We start from the raw sequence: 21,328 nt of genomic DNA, 5'->3' as shown, positions 1-21,328 counted from the left end.
GATGAAACTGACGAGTTATATTCATTAAAGAAAGTTGAGTTATTTACTGAATCACCTTATTTGAATTGAGGATTTTGTTCAAGGATTTGTTATTTTTTGTAAAGTGGGCGCTCAGCTTTTCTGAGATACCAGTAGAGGGGGCTTCATGGAAAAAAGGTTGGCAACCACTGTTTTAGTGGGTTCGGACACTGGTTCTGTTGGTTATGGTAATATTCTTCTCACCTTGTTGATTGCTGAGATCTGGAAGAGGACTAACATCACTAAAATATAAGCCAGACTGAACAGAAGAAGCCAGCTGAAATGTTGTTGCTGGCGAGCTGGCCTGTTTACTCCCCCGGCTTTTTGTTCACCATTTTGTCCAGTAAAAAGTTATTGAAGAGGGAAATGAAATCGCTCTGAAACATTAGCTAAGTACACAGCTTTTTAAAGAGCGCTTTCTCAAACCATAGTCCGTTTGGCTAGTCCGAATCGGAGTGAAATTCATACTTTTGGTTCATTTCCTTTTTAGTCTGGTTTAGTTTCAAATAATTTTGCACCACTTGAACCGGTTGATTTGGTCCGCACCAGAGTACGATTATTGCGTTCTCAACTGCCCAAACAAACCGCACCAGAGTTCGATTAAAACAGACTAAATGTTGGCTTGTGAAAGTGCCAGAAAAGACTTATTTGTACAATCAACTCAACTGTCGGCAAACCATTCCTCCAGTCCCACGGTTAATAAGCTGCGATAGCTTCCTCCAATTTGGATTGTCCGGCTTTCCGTTCTCTCAAAAAGTCAGCACCGTCGGGACGGCTTGCTTTTGGCCAATGGTGCATATTTGCAGGTCAAAGTTCACCCAAGCTGAATTTGATGCAAGAAATGATTTTAAATGCTTCATTTCAGTTTATCGGGAAATCGCTATTGTTAATACGGTCAGACAGAGTGTCGTTACGCCGGGCAGACACACAAATGACAACCTGCTAAACTAAACTAAATGGGAAACTTTTACTGGGAAAGTGGCTGCATGTCTGCGACACTACACGCAGCATCGTAGCTGCTAAGTTAACGCTCCCGGACGGTGAACTGGGTTCTCAGTTGTCTGTTGTGCTCATACACTGCAGCTGGCGCGAGGCACAAATCTTGTCGGTTAACGGTTATTAATCGGTTAACGAGGGCCGGTTATCGGATAAGAAAATTTTGCAAAAATGAGCATCCCTAGTTGCAATGTTGGCATGTTGGAGTTTTTACAAAAGGGAAATGCACCTACCACCTCCACTAACCACATCCTGCGGGGAAACCCTGAAAACAATTCTGAATTTCACAGGAAATAAAGTGAAGTTCAAGTGTCTGAAATAAAAACAATTATACGTAGCACAATTCATGACCCCGTGATCTGGATAAACAGTTGGCTGGTTTACAATCTGACTGACCATCTCACTCATCAGACTTTAAGTAATTAACTTGGTGATTATTATAACCGATAGAACCAAACTGGAATAAACTGGAATGGTCCTTTAAAGAACTACATCCTGAGGTGTACAATACAAACTTCAAGGCAGTACGGAGGTACTTGACCATTAAATCGAAGAGGGCTTTAATGACTCCCGATTATTCTATACTGTATGTATGTTCCTATATCACGCTATGTAAAAAAAAATATTTAAAGTTGTGTACAGACAGGTATTTTGCAAGTGTGTAAGGCTAATGCAACATGTACTCTATTACTCAACAACTTCAAATTGGAGTGTCTGTAAATCAGTATATATAATCCTAGCCGCCACCACAACTACCAACACCACACTACGTATGAATTATATGAGAGTTATATACAAGTACACCTTTCCTCTTTTACTCACTATGGAGTGGTATGACCTCTAGTCAGCTAATATCCAGCTATACAGCCTGGTGGTTTTAAGCTGTGGGATGTGTGACGGTGGGCACTTTCAGGCTTCGTCACGTGTGACATCAAATGATCCCGACTACGAGTACACAAAGAGAAATCTAAAATGAATGTTTCTCTGAAGGTTATAAAGAAGAAATAAGATGCATATTTTTCTGGTCTGATTTATCGTGCAGCAAAGAAAGAAAGAAGCACAACGATCAAAATGTGTCTTCACTGACGATGATGTAATGTTGCATCATAAACCACAACTGTATTCAGAAACTTTTAAGTTATAACGATGTGCTTTTTTTTCATTTAAGGAAACATTTAAGTGCAGCGCTTTAATATTTAACAATATGTATTTCCCCCCCCCCCTATCAGAGGACCTACGTTTGCTCACAACCAAAGACAACAAATGATTTCCTGTATTTTGAAAAACACGGTTTCTTGTTTATGTCAGTGGCAACATCCTGCACTGTGGTCAAAGGTGGTGGGAGGTTTCACAAACCACAACCTGTTGGCCGGCATTGATGCACGCTGATGTTTACGCTGCAGACGCTGTGCTGAGGTCCATCACGTGAACAAGATTCTTTCCTATGTGGTAACCGACTGTCAAGATCTCATCTGTTTTTCTTCTTTATTTTTGGTGTCCATACAGCAACACGTCTCTTTGGTTTAAGATTAACAGAGACACAAACCCAGTAGAGGAAATATCTCTCAGCGTTTGATTAATATTTCTTTCTCATGAAATTTCACTCAAAATTTCCCTCAGATTTACTCAGGAGGCAAACCGCTAGGTCCAACAAAGAGTATCAGTTTAAAAAAAAAGAAAAAGCCTGATTTTTCATTCTTATATAGCTCCTCTCTGTCTTATAATGCGAGTCAGGTTGTTCTCCTGGGTAAAACTAAGCGCACATGAAGACCTCAGCACTAATGAGAAGTAACGTCTACAAAACTGCTGGCATCCAAGGACTTTTATAAGTGTGATAAACAGAAAGAACGCAGCAACGGAGGTATATAAAGAGTCACCTTTTCTTTCTCTATCTGTCTGTAAATATTCTAATAAATAAACTGGAACATGCACTGAAACGATGTGTGAACTGCCGTCTTTATGCACAAATGATGATGTCATTTGCTGCATTTCACATCCTCTTTCTTTATTGATATTAGAGCTTGTGATGCACGTGAATAGAAATTATTTCAGGAGTTGCACAGTTTGTGTTGAGAGAATTTAAAAAGCACAGATCGGGGAGAAAATTTAGCAAAATATTTAAATTTACATGCTTTTAAAACACTTTTAGAAGCACAAATATTGTTTACAGTTACCTTAACTACAACAAATAACAGCTGTTTTTATTCTTAGATATTTTTCTCTACAGAATTAAATGTAGAGGGTAAAAGGAGCTTGGTTTGATAGAAGGTGATTTTATTTCACAACCTTACCTAACAATATATCTTTTTGTGTATATTATTTACATATTGTACATGTTAACCTGCTTTTAAAACTAGTTGAAAAGCATGTCAAAAACTTCAAATTCATGCAGTAAACTCCTATTTCTAATGATTTTTTTGGATGAAAAATCACCTGAAGTGAAATTCAACCCTGAAATGTATCCACACATCTCAGTTTTAGAATGACCTGTTAATAATATGTTGTGAACAGACATCAGTCACCACTTGACAGATATTAGACAGAAGTAGGCATTTAAATTAGGTTTGATAACAATATTCAATCTGCACAATGCACACATGATACCACCACTCACACACACACACACAGAGGCTGTGATGGACGTGTGTTGTGGCTGCAGAGTCCTGAGGAGCAGTAATCATGTTGTTAGTTTCAGTCACCCGAGCTCGATGCTGCTGCTGAGATGTGCAAGCTGCTAGGTGTGCAAGAAAATATTTATACGCTTGTGTATCACGATATTATGTTTTGTGATACTGTAATCGATTCTCAAACTACACAGTATCGATTTTTAATTAACAGTTTACATGCAAAGATTTGTTGCAGACAGCGGCTCAGATTGGACATAAAGTAGTGCTGTGATGTTGGATGTTACAGGGAATGAGATCAATGGAAATGCAGATCCCTGTTTGGCATGAAAAATAATATTAGATTTATGTAATTTTACAATTTTCCTAAAATTAGATTATTTTTAAAAATCGCAATATATAGCAATATTGAATGGTAACCCCTGTATCATGATACGTATCGTATCCAGATTTTTGCCAATATACAGCCCAATTTGTTAACAGATAGTTTTAATGTTTTATAGATCAGAGATAAAGATATTGCGTCAATAAAAATCCTCTTTAGTTTGCCAGATTGTGAGCTCACATTGAAGTGAAGTGAGGTGGTTGATGTATAAACTTTGGGTTGTCTTCGTAGCTACTTAGTTGATTAATTACATTAATTAAATATATTAAAATCTGCACATTAGTGTGCAGTGAAGAGGATTTTCTTCTCTCTGTTAGGGGTGTAAATCACAAGTTTCATCACAATACGATATTATATCAATTCTTCGGACAACGCTACCGTATTTAATGATATCATTAAGTCTGCCACGATACAATTATAATTCAATTCAGGGGCCTGCGATCGATGGGAGATGATATCATATGCCCATTTAACACAATCAGTTACATAACTCACACAAAAAAAACTAAAATATATGATTTGACACATTTATTAATGGGCTCTTCCACACATTTAAATGAAAAACAATCTATTCTTTTTAGTAAAAGAATAAAAATAGACCTGTTGTTCACTATAAAGTGCCAAATTTCTCATGTTTAAGTGCAAATGTTTTTTTTAAATCAGTTAAGAATTTCAAAATAAGGTGGTATCTTAAAGATGATGATATGTATTGATGTTTTCACTTTGCATCCAGATCGATAGATCGTTGCACCTCTACTCTCTGCTTTGTTTAGTTGTTGTGCATTTATTACCGGCGTTACTGTACCAAATGATATCATAAAAAAAGATTAAAGGTTACAACTTTAATAATGAAAGATCTCATGCACTACTTAACCTCGTCTTATGAATGTATAAAACATTTATAGCAGCAGGCTTGACGGCTATTTTTAACGCAAAAAAGCCCCTCAACTATTTACTGATGATTTACTGTAATTTAGAACTGAAACTTGATGGTTTTGACAAATGAAACCTCGTCGGCTTCTTTATCTAAATGTGTTTTAACGAGCTGAAAATCCCAAAAAATATTTTTATTAGTCATTAGACATTTAAAACATTAAGTATTTATTAAGGAGCCATCAGCAATGACCCATGATCTTTTTTTAACTATGTCTTTTTGATTGTTTCTGTTGCTCTTTGATCTGCACACAAAGCACGTCAGGCAACATGATTTCAGAACAGATCAATTCACTGAAAGTTTTTTTTATCATTAAAGCAAGGACAACATTTTCTAAATATTAAATTTTGGTGCACATACAAAATAATCAAAGAGCAGACCAAAAAAAAAAAAAAAAAAAAGTCCCCCGACCCGCTTTGTGTGAAGTCGAGGTCGTTTTGTTTACCTCGCATCATGGCCTCCCTCCCTCAGCCGTCGAGTTTCAAGTTAGTTTCCTCCATCTTTAGCTGTGTGCCGCTAACCTCAATGCGTAGCCTACCTCAGGAAAAAGAAAAACGCACCCACCCATCCGGGCCACAAAACCACAAACCCTGCACTTATATATGAGACGCTATACACAGGCATCACATACTCAGCAAGTACTAACAGAGAAAAACCACACAAACTAAGTCAATAAGGGGTGAAAAGCAGCTCTTACTGCTCACTGATCAAAAACAACAACTCCTCTGTAACTCACACACACACTGGAAATACACACATGCATCATCTTAAACACACACAATTCTTAGAAGTCAACGTTTTTTTTGTCATTTCTGTATTTCCAGTAATCCTCACCACATCACTTCGTGCCTGCAGATTTTGGCAACAAGGTTACTGCTTAATAAATCAAGATAACTTGTTTTAAAATGTGCATAATCAAAATTACATTTAAATTAATGCACGTTATCAATATAATTTACATGCAAAAAGAAGACTCCTTAAACATATAAGTGCTCATTAATATGTAAACATACCGTGAAATTTTGCATGAACCAAATACTGTAATAAACTGTTCCATGTTTTACAGGAATGACTCAGCTTGAGCTTCACTGTGTGATGAAAAACAAACCTGAGGTTAACGTCGGTGAATTTTCTTTGTGTTGTGGTCCGTCAGCGTTTATACACTGTTGTCACTAATAGTGAACTACTACAGGACCATCGGCGTGGCTCTTTACTTTGTTAATTCTCTTTTAAACTGGGATGTATCATGTTGATTGCAACTTTTTGAATCAACTGTTTTTGCTCTCAGAGCAGTGGCTATTCTCCAGATGAAACATGGACCATGTTTTGAATGTGACAGTACTGGAGACGCGTGATCAGCCTGTTAAATAGTGATGCTTTGTCATGGCCGTCGGTGTGTGTTAACGCAACACAAAGCACCCTTTAACGCCAGCAAAGAACGTATTGCTAAGAAGTGAAAGTCAATTGTTCGATCCATTGCAACATCAGATCCCAGCAGCAGAGCTACGCTTCCGCCATTTTGGACTGAAAGCGACTACCGGATGCCAGTAATACGTCCGCCTACAAAGTGCCGTACAAAAGTAAAATTAAATTATTTTTATTTTATTGTCATATTTAATCTCTCTACTGAAATGGCCTGTGGTGAACAATAACAAATATTCTAAATACTACATACTATTATAACTATTTTATTTTATTTAGTGATAGTTATACGGTAAGTTGCTGTATATATATATATATGTATTGATTTCAAAATATTTTTAGAAGTATAAATAGAATTTGTTTGGACAGAAAGTGAAAGTCATTCTGCTTGCAGCTTTTTTTTTAATCTCTTTTCTTGGACATGAGGTGACAGCATGTCATCAGTACCGAAGCTGTGTAAACATATTTAAAGTTTCACCATTTGCAGGAAAAGAAAAACATTTTCCATCCCCGGTTTAGTTTCTATGTGGGAAGTGTTTCAGCCGCCCACTAGATGGCCACATAAACCACATAAACCACAGAGCTGTTTCCAACCACAGCAGGCCAAGTCATATTTACATGTTGTTTATGAAAAAGTGAAAAAAGGCAGAGGCCATGTGGAAGTGGACTGTTGGACTGTTCTGGTCCTCCTCATACATATTTTACCCTACTTGAATTTTAAGTTGAATCAAATCATGATAGAATTTTATAAACAACACACACAAACAAACATTCACTTTCATTTTCCATGACTTGACTTTGACTTTCAAACAGATGTCCTCACTGTCCAAAATGTTGACTGTCCAAAAATGTCCCCGTTTTCCAAAAGGTTCCTGACTTCCAAAAATGTCTTTACTGTCCAAAAGATGTCCTCACTTAGCAATAATGTAGATTCCACTTTGACAGTCAAGCTCTTCTTCACCTCCTCTTAGACTACGTCCACACTGAACCAGCTACTGCACATTTGAAAATGCATGTTTTTCAATTGCTTTTTGAAAACAGTCTTTAGAGTGAATGAATCTGAAAACACTGGCTTTGTATTTCAGTGTGTATGAGGAAAACACGGCTGGGGGGCTGCGAGGCAGTAGCCAACTTTCTGTGATCACTTATTTGAACCACCACCTGGTTTAACAGGTGGTATTTATGAGCCACATTCAACAGAAACAAGGAAATGTTTGAATGAGAAGAACGTCATTGTGAGTTTGTGTGTATTAGAACACAATAGAGGGGATAACAGAGAGCAGGAAACAACAGAACGGAGGTTAAACCAGGTGAGACTCTGCAGAGTAATCAGACCGTCTGTGAAGAAAAATGTTGTTTGTCTACCAAAATAGGACAAAGAAGAAGAGATTCAGCTTTTTTGGCTGGACCACAGAGGGCCAGCACTACAAACACAAAAGTCTGTCACTGAATGATGAAGTTACACGATTGGTCGGCCGAATGTTGGATCGTTTAGATGGAAAAAACAGAAAGTTTACGAGCGGACCGCCATGTTGTTTCCTGTTTGAAACTGCAAGCAGAAAACCAGCGACCAATCAGGTGCATGAACGGCCAGTTGAGTGGAGCAGTGCGTCCCCTAGTGTCCTCTCCGGACCTGGTGGACATGTACTGCTGGATTTAACATTATAGACATGACCACTGACTATTTGTGTTAGCCAGAAATTCACAGACTGACCAGACACGGTTCAGACAGATACTCAGTTTTGACAGAGTCTTGTTCTTATACTGGAATGTCTAAACTTTAGACATTTCAGTGTGGATGGAGATCTTTAAATGGTTATGGTAAATGGACTTGCATTTATATAGCGCTTTTCTAATCTTCTGACCACTCAAAGCACTTTACACTACATGTCAGCATTCACACACACATTCATACACTGATGGCAGAGGCTGCTAAGGTGCCAACTTGGCCCATCAGGATCTAATCTAAATACTCATTCACACACCGATGGCTATGCCTTCGGGAGCAATTTGGGGTTAAGTGTCTTGCTCAAGGACACATCGACATGTGGAATCGAACCACTGACCTTCCGATTGGTGGACAACCTGTTCTACCCTCTGAACCACAGCCGCCCTTTACTGAAAACCATTTCCACAAATTGCATTTCCAGATTTAGCCAGGTTAGCGGATGCAGACTTGGAGCTGGCAGTGTGTCACATGGATGTGCAGAAAGTTACTCAGTGAAAGATCAACCAAGATGACTACTACCACAGTATTGATTGTTGCGTGACCTTTTCCTCTCAGTGACTGAGCTGTTCACAGCGATACAGCTGATCACAGATTCACCACCTGCTGTTCCAGTGGGAATCTGTGCTGGTCGTCCCACATGGACCACTGACAACATGTTCATTATGTCGACTGGCAGAAGGCCAAGGCCAGAGATCGAAACCCTCAGCGCTGCGGCTGAGTGAGGAAACACGCAAGCCAGAAAAATACATACAGGACGATGACACACACACACTCTCTCTGACACTCCAACACACGTAATCTGCACGAGTAGAGGCACAGCGAGTGTCGGCGTGGAGCGGTGAACTGCGTTTGAACTGGCGACCTCTGTAACTCACCCATATTGATGGCGAGCAGTGCGTTCGCTCACAGCACAGCGCTTCAGCAAGCACAGCGTGGCCCCAGGGACTGTAGGCGTCAATGGGGGGAAGGGAGGATGGAGGGAGGGAGGGAGGGATAGATGGATGGATGGATGGAGGGGTGACAGGCCAGTGAAAAATATCACCAGTCAAGTTTATATGTCAAAGTGTTAAGGTGGAATAACAAAGACACACAGAAGAGACTTACAGTGTGTTATGCCCAGTAGGTGTGTTTAGTGAATGCTGATGAAGAGGTAACACTGTGGTTTGTGCTTCATTGTTCTACTCTTTATCATCAGAGAAGAAGAGGAGACTGAATGTAATTCAGCATCCCAGTCACCAGGAAAAAATGTTGGCATTGTACATTTCTGCAAACCACGGATACGTTGAATGTCGACGTTTTTGCAGTCGGTCCATAGACTGTTTAGAAGAAGTGGACTCTTGGTGCCTTCAAATGAAACTCGTGTTTACAACATGGGAAGTCGTGTACACAATATGCTTGGCGTTCAAGTGGTTGAACATGTGAGAACACCGCTGATAAGTAACAACAATATTAACGTTACTGTCGGCGTCTAGAAGACACAGAGGCTAACAATTTAGCAAGCCAGCAAGCGGGTAACATAATGCAGTAAATGCAAAGACATAATGACAGAGGAAAAAGATGAGGCCATTGGGAATATCAACATTTTCCTGACATGTATTGAAGAAGACTTGAAACTAGCGATTGAGACCATAAACTCATGTTTACAATGTTTACTGAGGTAATAAATCAAGTGAGAAGTAGGCTCATTTTCTCATAGACTTCTATACAATCAGACTTCTTTTAGCAACCAGAGGAGTCGCCCCCTGCTGGCTGTTAGAAAGAATGCAAGTTTATGACACTTAAGCATTGGCTTCACTTCTCAGACCCAGAGATAGCCCACTAGATAGAGCTAAATCTTAATTTTTCCCAGTTATTTGACCTCTCCAAGACCCCAGATATCGGTCTCCCACCAACATTAGGGGTGAGACAGAGGTGAGCCACCGTCTCCATAATTCATTCTCATGTATAATTGTCTAATTTTGCATTAGCGTTGGACTGTAAAGCCAAGGACATCCTCTAGAATCCAGTATGAAATATTTATCTTCATGCAGTGTCTCAATGCAGAGCAAACATTCCTATGTTCTAATCCATGACACATGATCCATTATGGATGTTAGAAGGTTACTACAGTCAGTGTTAGGGTGGAGGTGCCAGTTCTTACTGTCAGCACTGCCTTCCACTTTAATATTTGATCAAGAACAGGCAGCCGCTGATATCATAAGGGTCTTCAGCAGGGTATCCACCTACATGAAATACCTCTCAGATGCCTGACACACATCTTTGTCCCACTGACATGGCGGGCCGGGTTACTATCATGCCTGCTGAGATCACGCTGGTTGAAAGAGGATGTTTTCAGAAACTAAAGGTATTGTTGACAGCAGGTTTCCAGGTAGGACACTACAAAACATTCAGGTATTAATACAAAATAATATCAAAAGTATGAGGACACCCATATGTGAAGATAGGGCTGCTCGATTAGGGCAAAAATCATAATCACGATTATTTTGGTCAATATTGAGATCACGATCATTTAACCTAATTACTCATGGTAAACTAGACAAGGATCGTGTTTCAAAATGGATCAGGTGGTTCTGCTGACATTGCTGCTGCACTGAGGACAGTCCGCCTCGGTTGATAGTGGCACCGGGAGCAGGGAGAGAGGGCACAGCAAGCACTAAGCAGCGAGGTCCGGGCAAGGGGTGCTGCAAAGTGCCACCTTCACCCCGGACCTTTCCAAGGCGACCACGAGCCGACCCCGACGTAGGAAATACGCCCGACGAGGGCAAGCCAGTGTCAGTGAGAGTTCCCACGAGGGGATCCTCCCACACCGAGCGGCCGTCCATGACCCACTGAGCAGGGCAACCGCTCTAAAGGTAAAGGGATGTTTTTTTTCAGCCGAGACACTTTTGGTTGTGCCTGGTTGCTATGATACAGAATATCGCGCTCGGCATTCCAGTTCATCCCAAAGGTGTTGGATGTGGTTGAGGTCAGGGCTCTGCGCAGGCCAGTCAAATTCTTCCACACCAAACTGGGTAAACCACCAATTCTTTATGGAGCAGCTTTATGCACATGCAGGAGGATTGGCAGGGCCTTCACCAAACTGTCGCCACAAAGAAGATATCATTGTATGCTATAACATTAAGATTTCCTTTAATTGGAGCAAACGGTCCATTAAAAACAAGCCAGACCAAAAGTACACCCCTGTAGACACCTAGTGTGTCTAGACTGATCTTAACCTTAAACCTAAAGAAATAATACAGTCCGTAGGTCGTTTCATTTTGTTCTAAGTGTTTTTCAGCTACACCTGCCAAGCTTCTAAAACTACACCTATGGATCTAACAGGGTTGGCAGAAGTGTTCTCTGTACTGCCATTAGTGATTATTAATTATAGAAACTCTGAGAACAATATGAACATTTCTGTGGAGCAGTAAACTGGACTGCGATCACTCGTTCTGCTACTCAAACAAACACTTCCAAATCATCTTTGAGGCAAACAAACGGAGGCAGGTGCTTGAGAATCTGCCAAATCAACCATATGGCCCCGGAGGTGGAAGTAACAGGAGTGAGTGCACAGAAGCTCTCGTTTCCTCTCCACAGTGAAACATTCAGCTCAGCAGACTACATGCAAGCTGTGGGTTCTGGTAACCGACGTGACAAAAGGTGTTGCAGCCCCGGAGCAGCCCACTTGACCTCGGCTGCTTTGGGTGAGAATGTCTTCTTCGAAAAATAGTGTTGATCGCGTTTCAACACTTGTAGCTTTTATTGTCAGTTACAATATGGAGTAGAGCATCACTCTGGTGGAGAGTGAGGCTGCACTGGGCTCCACTGTGTGACAAGAGATGGAAATACGTCTGTCTGCACACATATCAACTCAGTGATTGGTGGGCATATTGCTCGACTCGGGGACTTTTCATCATTAGCCTGCACTGCATGGCAAACGGGTGGTGTGGCCCCTTTTTTTCCCCCTTACAGGCGGCAGTATCACAGCTCTGATCTGTCACCCTTCGCCTGCCTTAATGTGTGAAAGCAAGACGTGTTGCGCCTATTAGCACTTCTTGGCAAGGCTGGCATGCTGATCCCTCATCCCCGGGGAGCCCGGCAATATGGTGCCGCATGGTGACCGCCCGCCAGCCCTGGCTCCCGCTGTCACAACACATCACACATCCCCAACAACCACCGCCACCACCTCCTCTTCCACCACACCTCCATCACTGGGGCTGGATGAGTGACAGGAACGCCATACAGCCAGAGCCGGGGGTCCACTGGGTGGGATAAAAACAAAAAGTTTTAAGGAGAGGAGGGAGGAGGAGTGGACTATTTTTCAATTACTAATTTCATGTTTGGTTCAATGGAGAGAGTGTAGCTCAAATTAACTTAGATGAGGGACTGCAGCTCAGATCAGTCATGCCAGATATGTTTGTATCAGCTAAAAATTGCATTCCCATACAGCAAAACTACATTGTTATTACATTTCGAGGGATTTTGTTGCGAATTCCATTTTTGACGTATCACATACGTTTCTAATGATAGTCAATGTAAGACCATGTAGAGAGGAAGTTGGGGTGGATGGGTCAAACAAACACAGGACCTTCACCCAAGAGAGCGCTGTTCGTGTCCCGTGTGAAACTAAAAGTCAACGTACACTTATTTTTATTTGCGTCCGTAGCTTAATAACGTAACAAACGTAGTCATTTTAAGCCAAACCATGATGTTTTTTACCCTAACATAACCAAGTTTTAATTTACAACATTAACACCGGGCGACTCCGGGGTCTGAGAAGTGAAGCCAATGCTGAAGTGCCTTAAACCTGCATTCTTTCTACCAGCCAGCAGGGGGCGACTCCTGTGGTTGCACAAAGAAGTCTGATTGTATAGAAGTCTATGAGAAAATGAGCCTACCTCTCACTTGATTTATTACCTCAGTAAACATTGTAAACATGAGTTTATGGTCTCAATCGCTAGCTTCAAGTCTTTTTCAATACAGTATGATGTTCATTTAGTAAATTATGGTCCCATTTAGAGTCATATAGACCATAAAGCAGGGGAGGCTTTAGGGCGTGGCTACCTTATGATTGACAGGTTGCTACCACGGCGTTGTCCGGTCTGGGAGTTGTCCGTGTTTTCGTCTTACAACTTTAACCCTTTCACAGTGTGTTTTCAGTTCATGAAAGTTAATTATAACATTTTTGGTTACCTAGAAATGTCTTATTCAGCATTCAGTTGTACTGAGCTCCACCTTCTCGTGTCACGCCTGGTTGCAAATAACCAAGATGCAATGCAACGGTTTAAAACTGCAGACCGGGAGAAAATATGTTTCCCTCGAAACTTAATTGAGAATGCACTTTAGTTGTACGGGAACGTAATTTTGTAGGAGACAGGGTTGGTTTGTGTATGATATGCATCAATGCCTCCATTTACTTCTCCTTACCTAACCTTCTAACTTCTGGTTTGGAAACCCAACTGTTAGACTTATGACTCAAATTCTTAGTTTGGTAAAGGTGGAATGGATGATTATGGCGAAGCCCAACCACAGGTTTTTTGAAAAAAATTAAAATCTATTTTTTGCCTTAATTAGCTAACAAGAAATGAGGGCAGAGGGAGATAGTGGCTCTGCTAGACTCGATCCGGGGATGTTGCAATTACATGGTCGGAAAGTTTAACACCTACACCACCAGTACACCACACTTTAACAGCGGGTATGTTTTTGTGTGTAGTGTGATTCATTTATTATTTAATTCTGGGCTGGGGTTTTGAAAGTGTGCTTTTACTGAGTATTTAATTGTGACAGGTTTTTTTATGCAGCAATTCCTCTTTTCTTTTCTAAGAATATTTTCTCTGACAGGAGACAATAAAAGCAACCTTAACGTTGACGTGCTGTAAGAAGTCAGTACGAAATTTAGATTTGGAACAAACAAAAGACAGCGCCATGTAGGGTTGCATGTTGAATACTTTTTTTTAATACTGATCAAACTCTGTGTGTAGCACCAAGAATGAAAAAATGTTGAGTACAAAGTGTTGGCATCGAATGTCTGGTCAAAATGACAGATTCAGTTTGATTTAAATCTGAATTTTGCCAAATTTAGACTATTTTAATTCAGGCAAAGCTCTTGTACTGCTGCTTGTGTTTCAGTGTCTGGCATGATGCCTGGCACTACTGTGGTTAACATACGCCCTCTGCACAACAGTATGATTCATGCGTAGAACACCGAGAGTTTACTGCGTGCGTTTTGGTCATAATTTCCATTTTAATCTAACTGAAAGCTTTCACTCCACGTCAACAACAAACCAGATTTCGCTGCCCACATCTGAGATTTATCTAGTGCTTACAATAAATGAATGCAGTGAAATTAAATGGTGTGATTATCAGACTAATTAACCATCAGCAAAAAACTGCAGCATCCAACCAAAGACACCATTCTCCTCTCATGATTAACCCATTCATAACCAAAACACACTGCAGAGGTGGGACACCTACACAGAGCTGAGAGGCTTGTTTGTGGGATGATGGAAAAACACTATATTTGGAGAATTATACATAGAAACTGCAAGTAAATACAAAAATGGCCAGATAGGAGACACTAGACAGGATATTAATGATAGTTTCCACTCTGTAGTCGCAACAACTATTACACAGAAGACTGAGGCCAAGTTGATGACTGTGCTGCCCTGGATGTGGACGTGATGATGAGTGGTCTCTGCCTCTCAGTTAGTGGAGATAATGTCGACTCTGTGAGTCATGAGGCTTCCACTGACTAACTTTGAGTATCCCCGACCACGAGATAACATATCAGCCAGTCGTGTGGGGGGGGGATCCACCCACGATGTCTGTGTTTTTGTGGTGAGTAGATACTTTACAGTACGGGGAAATGAAACTATATTTAATTTTGAACACAGGTAGCTTATGATTTGTGAGTTTTACATTACAAGTTTTACTTGAATACCTAATGAATCCATCGGTACCAACCATGTCATACTAGTTTGTCGCGAAGGAGGTGAAATAACACTCCAACCTTGTGCTAAATTTTGGCGAAGAAAAACTGGCATGACCATTTTCAAAGGGGTCCCTTGACCTCTGACCTCCAGATATGTGAATGAAAATGGGTTCAATGGGTACCCACGAGTCTCCCCTTTACATCAGATATGCCCACTTTATGATAATCACATGCAGTTTTGGTGCAAAAAACAAGTAGTTTTTCTTTTTGCATGCAGTACAAATGTGTTATTTTCATCTATTCTAAAATGTTGTATTTGAATATTTCTGCATACTGGGGTCCCTAAACATTCTTGTATTACATAAATTGGGTATCACTATAAAACTGAGAATCTTGTGGATCCAATGAGTCCAATTGTATTCAAGTGTGATGATGTTAGTCCTCATAGTAGCCATTTCAAACCCAGTGACGTTTTTTTTTCCTCAGATTTTATACATATGGTTGTGTGTTCATATCACTTTGTCAGTTTTCCTAAAATTCAATTTGAAAAAAGAGAAAGAAAAAATCACAATATATTGAATTACCCCTGTATCATGATACGTATCGTATCGCCAGATTCTTGCCAATACACAGCCCTACATATTAAACTGAATATCTTTGAGTTTTGGACAAAGCAAGACATTTGAGGACATCACCTTGAACCCTGAGAAACTGGGATGGACATTTTATACGATTATACGATTAGTCTAGTCTCGATATTGAAAATAATTGTTGGTTGCAGCCCTACTTGAATACATTAAAAATCTGATCATGTCTGACTATGAATCATTAATCATTAAGGGAGTTTTGCAGATTTCACACTGTGATCCTCAGATTTTCATCACTGATCAACTCAAACTACCGACTCAGATTAAGTCAAACAAATCAAACATGTTTAATACGATGTGATGGCTCCGACTGGTCTGAGGCCCCAACCAAGAGGTGGGAGTTTTTTGAACCCCGCTCTACAAGACTGCTGGCGTTCATGATGCCATATTTAGATAAGAACTAACTCGATCTACAAGATCTGTTATCACTGCAAAATCTGAGGTCTGCATCTGCTCCAGCGTTCAAACATTTTCACATTTCAGCATCACGAGAAGCATGAGAGAGTCTCAGCCACAAAGCCACGATGTTTACTGTGTACGTGATGCTTTGCACACGTGAAAAGGTCAGCTTAACGGAGGGGCTCGCTACACAGCGTCAGCATACTTTACCTGCATGTCACAACTACCCACACTGAATCTATACCCACCATATACGTGCTGCTGTACGAGTTAACGCCACAGGTTAAAGCTGCTGTGACTCTCATGGTTATCAGCCATGAGTGTGACACGGCTATCACCGCTGATCCTCTCTGCCACCCCGCCGCTGCCCACTGGGCGTCCTCCGGCGCTGTGATGCATCGCAGCCCGAGCACCAGTGACGGACAGGTTCTGACCTGAAATTAAATAAAAATCCCGTATGATGCCAGCGGTGATGCCTGGACAGTAAAGGATATTTAATCCATGTGCTGAAGGCAGGGACGCGAGGGGAGAGGTGGAGGCGGGTGGGGTAGCAGGGGTTCGTCTGCTGATCTGTCACAGCTCCACGCCTGGCTGGCCATGCTCACATTAACACTGACAAGACAAAGAGGTGACACATCCCGGCCTGCAGGGGCTCGGGTGTATGGACACGTTCATGCACATGCACATGCAGGCATTTACTCACATTCACATGTGCACACATGCATTTACAGTATATGTCAGGAAACAGGAAAACTATGCACACTTAAAAAAGCTTTTTAATATTGAATTATAGTAGGGCTGTCTGTCTTAACGCAAATTAGTTTTAACGCCACTAATTACGGTTGTAGTTGGCTCAGTTTTAAAGCTAGAGTGAAGATCATTTGAAACTACAAAACCTAATGAATCCATTGGTATCAACCATGTCATACTAGCTTGTCGGGAAGGAGGTTAACTAACGCTCCAAACTTAAGCTAAATTTTGGTGTGGAAAAACTGGCATGGCCATTTTCAAAGAGGTCCCTTGACCTCTGACCTCCAGAAATGTGAATGAAAATGGGTTTTATGGGTACCCACAAGTCTCCCCTTTACAGACATGCCCACTTTATGATAATCACATGCAGTTTGGGGCAAGTCATAGTCAAGTCAGCACACTGACACACTGACAGCTGTTGTTGCCTGTTGGGCTGCAGTTTGCCATGTTTGGATTTGAGCATATTGTTTTATGCTAAATGCAGTACCTGTGAGGGTTTCTGGACAATATCTGTCATTGTTTTGTGTTCTTAATTGATTTCCAATAATAGATATATACATACATTTGCATAAGGAGCGCTAACGCAGGTCCTTCCTTCCTGCAGCTGTCAAACTCCATAACCAGCACTGCTCCCAGTAGACCACTTACACACCAAGAACTGATAATAACTGCACTATACTGTATACTGACTGTGCAATATCATTACTACTCAGGTGTAATTCATACTGTGCAATGTTGTCAGGTGGAATTTCATTTCATTCTCACTGTGCAATATCATTTTTCCACTTGTGCAATTTTTTAATAGTCTGTTTATTGTCAATACTGTATATACTGCTCCTATTTTTATATTTCCTTCTATTTAAATTGTTCATATTTTGTTACACTTTGTTTAGCTTTTTTTTACTGTGTTAGCTGATGCTTCTTGTTTTTTGCACTATCCGCTTTGCTGCTGTACACTGCGGGACTAATAAAGGAATATCTTATCTTATCTTAACTTATCAAGCGGCATATTTACCCACTCCCATGTTGATAAGAGTATTAAATACTTGACAAATCTCCCTTTAAGGTGCATTATGAACAAATAAAAAATGGGTGATTAATTTGTGATTCATTATTAATTATAATTATTATATTTATAATTCAATATTGTCATCGATTAACAGCCTTATCCATGTGTCTGTTGTGTTAATCCTCCCTCTTTGTCCCTCTCATCTTCATTTCTTCTTCATAACAGAATTGTTGCCGTCGCCGTGATTCAGAAGAAGTCAAGTGGAACTTTTGACACCCATAACAGCACATTCACAGTATTATGCAAACATTACCACAAAAGAAAACACCCATATTTACAAGCTCAAAAACACTCTCACACACGTCTCTATGAAGCACAGATCACACGTGAAGAACAGAGGAGCACATTATGGTTCACAAGCGGTTTGGCTGACGGATGAGTGGTGGCAGAGAGCGATGCCAGAGCAGATTGAACTTTGGGACATCTCTGCTTTGGACAGCTTCAACAAGCAGAGGGCACGCGGCGGTCACTGGGGGCAAGGCTCCGGTCAATGGGGGTTGGCACAACATCCTGAGGAGGGTGTTGGGCGGGGAGGCGAGGGGAGGTGAGGATGGCGGGGGGGCTGGCGGGGGCTGGGGGGGGCTGGGGGGCGTGCGAGGCGTTGTGGTGTCACCCTAATGTCAGCCCGTGTCAAGTGGAATCATCGTTAGCTGTAATTTTCTGAGCAATTAGAGTGCTTATATTGAGAACGCTCGCCAGCTGACAAACACCGGGAGTAGCTGAAGGAGTTCCTCACAGCGACGCTGGACACACACACACACACACGCTTCCCAAAACACACACACACGGTCTGAAAGGGCTAAACACACACTGAGACAACCGCTGAACTACAGCCAGCAATCAACACTTTCCTGCACTATTTTTTCCTCCATTGACATCAGCTCACATGAGTGTATTTACACTTATATTAACAATCTGTCATACAACTAGTCGTTTTCCAAGACATCTTACCGAGCTCTGATTCATGCATACTACAAAGTTACACTAAATTGAAGTCACTGAGTCACTGTAAAAATGAATAAGTTGGTTCAACTTAAAATAATTTGTAACCTGGCTGCCTTCAAATTTTGATTTAGGCAAGCTAAGAAACTTCAGTTGTTTGCACATATATCTGAGTTCCTTAAACTTGGAATACATAGTTGGGGTGACAAAGGTGAAGCTGACAAAATAGTCCCACCAACTTTATACTTTAAGTTTAATCAACAAGTGATTTAGTGATACAAACAACACATTTCAAGTTGTACAAACCTAAATCCTAGTTGAGACAACATATAATGACTAGTTAAAACAACAAACTTGTATCAATATCTTGAGTTGTACAAACATAATAATAAAAGTTGTCTCAACTAAGCATCTTGTTGAATTAACTCATATTTTTAAGGTAACTTTTTAAGGTAATAGTTAATCTTACTTGCAATATTAAGTTCATTCAAAAAAATAAAAAAACGCGTAATTTGCCCACACAACTTAAGCTTACATTTTTCTAACAGTACTACATAAAAAAGAGGAGCGTTAACTTAGCAGCCACGGTGATGCGTGTAGTGTTGCCGTCATGCAGCCACTTTCCCAGTAAAAGTCTCCACCGCACATTTAGTTTAGTTTAGCAGGTTGTAAGTTGTGTGTCTGCCCGGCGTAACGATACTTTGTTTGCCCGAATTAACGATAGCGAGTAACCGACAAACAGTGTGTGTGTTTGTGCTATGTTAGCACCTGTAGCTCTGCTGGTAGCTTCGTGCGCAAGGGAAATAACTCTGGATTCATCTATTAGTGCGTTTTACAACTTTAAAAACTTAATTTTTAAAATAAGGGCTATTTAGGTGTTCGTACTGGGAAGTTGATTCACCCCCAAAAAATTATCCGCTGAGTTACAGGAATCTCTTTCCCAATGTAAGTCTATGGAGAAAAAGTCATTTTGGGTCCAATGGCAACATTGGACATTTCTTTTAACTGTTTTAACCAATAGTGTTAATCGGTTAAAATGCTTAATGTTGGTTAACGGTTAAACGGTTAATTATTAACATTCCTAGAAAACACTTATCGGTCCCCTTTAAATTTTGCAAGACGATTTCAGAATCTTTTCAGGTTGGTTGGGAATAATAAACTAATCATAAATCTGACAAATGAATGCAAGGAAACAAAAGGACAATATAGCAACTTAACGTACTAAAATTAAATCAAACATTGCTTAAAGTGCACAATGTCCTCCTAAATAAAGAATATTTTGGTATAAACAAACTGGAGGTGTAGTTTTTACGGTGCAGTGGCGCTGGTGTCTGTGACAGGGACATGATTTGGAGAGGCCACCTCGATCTGACACAGTTAAAAGAGGGCCATGTGGTCCCAGTCCTCTCACTCACAAACTGGGTGATGACTGACTGACCCCCCCCATCATCACTTCAACCCCTACACACACACACACACTCACACACCTACAGTACGTGTGAACACACAGATACAAAAGCATGTGCAGAATTTGCACGACTCATTCACACCTTTGAAGGATAAACACTCTCACGTGCACAACTGCACCACATGACAGTTTATACTCACTGATCAGACATCAAATTGAGGAATTCATGATGTAAACTAGGGATGGAAAAAAAAACTTGATACAGTATACTACTGTGTTATTTTGTGTGGCAATATTTTATCGATACACAGACATCAACTATAGATCTTTTATTAGATAAACTATAGGAGTGAGGGGAAAAAACGATTCACCTATGTATCGCGATTTTTTTAGGATTTTTTAATGATTTTTTTAATGCCAGAATCGATATATTTGCTTCGTTTGAGTCTATACGGAGTTAGAAGGAAGTTACTGCTTCTATTATTGTAGTCTGAGTAACGTGACGTCATATCTGTTCCGTATCCGTCAACCAAAACAAACCAGCTGGCCGCTGCGAGCCGAAATGAAAAAGTAGAAAACGGCGGAGGGTCCGCGTGGATACGACCTGCACCCTCACATGTTAAATCCAGCGTGGTAAACACTACACATCCAGTAAAGGATGGAAACACTTTGTGTTTCACACATTGACAGGAAAAGCGGAGCTAGACATCACGGCTAAAGCTGCATGCTAACTCTGTCACTGACAGGAAACGTTATCGTATCGCGGTAACGTGTGGTCAAGACAGCCGTCGCTCTCATCTCCGTGGTCAAATGGGCCGACACTACAACTGTAGAGCACCCATATACTGACACTTATGTTAAATGCATTCAAACGGCCCCGATGGAGCTGACCATGGATGGATAAAGAGAACGGACCTGATGGGAGAGCTAGAGACGGACTTGGAGAAGTTAGAGGAAGTAGACACGTGTGACTACGTCCAGTCTTCAAAATAAGGTGTTAACAAAGGGAACTGTATATACAAAATATATATATGGAAATAAGATTGATTTGATTATATTTTCCAGAAGTATAAAACATTACACATCCCTTATAAA

General features: G+C 40.7%; 1 long non-coding RNA gene across 2 annotated transcripts; it reads right to left on the bottom strand.

Moving 5' to 3' along the window:
- Positions 1–2,166: 2,166 nt before the first annotated feature.
- Positions 2,167–18,866, bottom strand: LOC119480050. Of its 2 annotated transcripts, XR_005204803.1 has the most exons (3): positions 18,856–18,866; positions 15,911–15,915; positions 2,167–2,236 (listed from the first exon to the last, which is right to left on the bottom strand). It is a non-coding gene; the product is annotated as an uncharacterized LOC119480050 (long non-coding RNA). The 2 variants fall into 2 exon arrangements; XR_005204804.1 differs by lacking the exons at positions 15,911–15,915; positions 18,856–18,866 and adding an exon at positions 7,805–7,816.
- Positions 18,867–21,328: the final 2,462 nt, after the last annotated feature.

The sequence above is a fragment of the Sebastes umbrosus genome, chromosome 20 (genome assembly GCF_015220745.1).
Source record: "Sebastes umbrosus isolate fSebUmb1 chromosome 20, fSebUmb1.pri, whole genome shotgun sequence".
Taxonomy (NCBI): domain Eukaryota; kingdom Metazoa; phylum Chordata; class Actinopteri; order Perciformes; family Sebastidae; genus Sebastes; species Sebastes umbrosus.
Note: the sequence above shows the minus strand (reverse complement) of the source record. Positions and strands in the feature narration are given on the sequence as shown.